This window comes from Brassica oleracea, chromosome C4 (assembly GCF_000695525.1).
Source record: "Brassica oleracea var. oleracea cultivar TO1000 chromosome C4, BOL, whole genome shotgun sequence".
Classification (NCBI taxonomy): Eukaryota; Viridiplantae; Streptophyta; class Magnoliopsida; order Brassicales; family Brassicaceae; genus Brassica; species Brassica oleracea.
The window spans coordinates 38988409-38992108 of NC_027751.1; positions in this window are offsets into that span (position 1 = coordinate 38988409).

The window sequence follows — 3700 nt, forward strand, 5'->3', positions numbered from 1 at the left end:
AACAAAGCCCATCAGTTCCTCCTTGTTGTCGGACTGATACTGTATCCCATACTCCATTGTTCCTTGAACATACCTCAGAATCCTCTTCACAGCAAGAAGATGTTGCTCGGTTGGTTTCTCCATGTACCTGCTCACAAGATTGACTGAATATATGAGGTCAGGTCGTGTAGCAGTGAGATATCTCAGGCTCCCAACTATCTGCTTGTACAGCGTTGCATCAACTTGTGAACCTGCTCCTTCTTTGGTAAGCTTGCAGCCTTGTACTGTTGGATTCCTGACAGAGTTACACTGTTCCATGCCGAACCTCTTCATCACTTCGCTCGCATACTTCCTTTGGTTTATGAAGATCCCTTTCTTGTCTTGTGTTACTTCAACGCCAAGAAAGTACTTCATCTTACCTAGATCAGACATTGCAAACTCCTTCTTCATTGATGCCTTGAACGCTTCTCGCATGATCATAGAACTGCTTGTGTAAATCACGTCGTCAACATACACACTTACAATCAATACGTTGTCTCCTTCAGCCTTCACAAAGAGAGTGTGTTCACAGTAACACTTCTTGAACCCCTCCTTCTCAAAATATCCCTCGATCTTACTGTACCACGCCCTTGGAGCTTGTCTTAGCCCATACAGAGCCTTGTTCAGCTTATACACCTTTCTTTCTTCATTCTTGACCTCGAAACCTTTAGGTTGCTCAACGTACACATCTTCCTTGAGCTCACCGTGTAGGAATGCACTCTTCACGTCTAGTTGATGCACACACCAACCTCTCTGAGCTGCAATACTGAGTAGTAGTCGGATTGTATCCCATCTAGCAACAGGGGCGAACACTTCATAGAAATCAACACCTTGAGTTTGATGAAATCCCTTGGCCACCAATCTCGCTTTGTGTTTGTCAACTTCTCCTTTTTCATTCAACTTGGTCTTAAATATCCATTTAACACCAATGACCTTGGAACCTTCTGGCAACTCCACTAGCTCCCAAGTATTATTTTCTTCTATCGAGTTCATCTCAGCTTCCATCGCTTGCTTCCACTTCTCGTGATGCACAGCTTCTTCAAATTTCTCTGGATCTCCCATCTCAGTTACTAGCGCCATCAAGTCTTCTTCTTCTTCTATGAATAGACCCATCTCATAGTCTCTCATCCACACAGGTCTTGTCTTGCTTCTACCAGTTCTTGTTCTCTCAGACCCTTCTGCTTCTTCTTGCACTGGATTGTTATCTTCGTTCTCATCTTGAGGTGGTGCTGGTGGTGTTGGTGGATTACCTTCTCCTTCCTCAGCTCCATTCTCATTTTCTCCTCCATTGTTTCCTACTATCTCTGTTGGAGTTGTTTCCTCCCCTTCATCGATGAATTGTTCATCTTCTTCGTTCTCTTTCCAGTCCCATCGTTCTCCCTCATCAAATCTTACGTCTTTACTGATCAAAATCTTCTTCTCCTTAGGATCATATAAGCGGTAGCCCTTTGATTCTTTGCCAACCCCAAACATGACACATTTGATGCTCTTCTCATCTAACTTCACGCGTCTTTCATATGGAACGTGTGCATATGCAATGCACCCAAAGACGCGTAAATGATCCACTGATGGCTTCATACTGCTCCACTTCTCAGATGGTGTGATGTTTCCGAGTATGACCGTGGGGCTCCGGTTCAGTATGTGTACTGCGTACTGCGTTGCTTCAGTCCAGAATCTGATAGGTACTTTCATACCAAATAACATGCATCGCACCATGTTCATCAGGCTCCTATTTTTCCTTTCGGCCACCCCGTTCTGTTGGGGTGTGTACGCAGTTGTAAGCTGTCGCTTGATCCCATTGTCTACACAATATTGCTGAAACGCCCTTGAGTTGTACTCACCACCTCTGTCAGACCTGAGACACACCAGCAGCTCACCACTTTCTCTCTCAGCAGCTGTTCTGAACTCCTTGAATGACTTAAAAGCCTCTGATTTTTTCTGTTAAGAAAGACGTCCAACACTTGCGACTATAATCATCTATAAAGTTGATTATGTACCTCTTTCCGCTTGCTGAAGTAGGTGCTATAGGGCCGCAAATGTCAGTGTGAACCAGCTCCAGACATCTACTCGCTCTCCACTTGCTCTGCTTGGGAATGTTTGATCGAATTTGCTTCCCTTTCATACACACCTCACATACTTTTCCTTTGCTCGTAAGCTTTGGTAAGCCTAGCACCATGTCTTTGTCCGCCATTGTTGTCAGGTTGTCGTGGCTGAGATGTCCAAATCTGCAGTGCCAAATCTCCTCTGCATCTCCGATGACAGTCATCAGATTTTGTGCTTCTCCAACGCCATCTCTTGCTTCTTTCGCGCGTATGATGAACATTATGTTCCTGGACATCGTCGACTTCATGATCATTCTCCTTTGTTGCTTGTGCCATACTTCACACACATCATCATCGATCACAATTCTCAGTCCCTTTTGCTGCAGCTGGCCGACACTCATCAGGTTGTTTTTGAGCCCTGGTACATAGTATACCGAGGTTATGACTTGGAAGATACCATCAATCTCTAGTCTCACGTTCCCTCTTCCTTCGACTAGCATCTTCCTGTCATCTCCAAGCTTGACTTGATGTTGATAGCTCCCATCAAAGTCCATGAACCACTCCTTCATGCCGCTCATATGGTTGCTGCATCCAGAGTCAAGATACCAAATGTGTCTTTCTTCTGGTTTCATTTCATCACTTTGCGCCATTAGAAGCAGGTCCTCCTCCAACTCTGCATAGTTTGCATTCCTTTCCCATGTGGGACATTCATTTTTGAAGTGACCCATCTTGTGGCATTTATAGCATTCGATGTTGTCTTTGTTGAAGCTGGTGCTGCCTCTGCCTCTTCCTCCTCCACCACCACGGTAGGAGTTCCTTCCTTGAGAGTATCCACCACGACCTCTTCCTCCTTCCATCTTTAGCACTTTTTCTTCACTCGAATTTTTGCTCATGTTTTTCTCGTGTACGAGAAGCGAGCTCTGCAGCTCATCCACAGTCATCTCAGTGATGTCTTTCGACTCTTCAATATCACATACCACATACGTGTACTTCTCCACCAGAGTCCGAAGTATCTTCTCAACCACCTTGGCATCAGGTATGTCCTCTCCTAGGTTTCTCATGTCGTTTGATACCATCATAACTCTTGAGAAGTATTCAGTAATAGAGTCTCCATCCTTCATCTCCAATACTTCAAAGTTTCTCCTCAACCTCTGAAGTTGCGAACTTTGAACTCTCTTGTTCCCCTGGTACTTGTTCTTCATAGAGTCCCATATGTCTTTAGACGTCTCCCTCTTCACAATTGTTTTCAGTATCGTCTTGTCGATAGACGCAAAGAGATAATTCTTCACCTTCAAATCTTTAAGCTTCTGTTCAGAAAGCTCTGTCTGTTGTGCTTCGGTCAGGACGGTATCTCTGTCGAACTGCACCATGCCTGTTTCTACAAGCTCCCACCTCTCTTTGGACCTCAAAATATTCTCCATGAGCATAGCCCAATGCTCGTAGTCTCCGTCGAACTTTGGTATTCTTAACTCTTTTTCACTCATCTCTTCTTCTCACCACAGGTTTAGATTGTTAGCTCTGATACCACTTGTTAAAGATGGATCAAGAGAGAATAATGTTTCTGAATGCTGCTTTTATTGACTTGAATCAAAAGCTCTGTGTTAAGAAACAGAGTAATACAACGATGGTCTTATATAGAC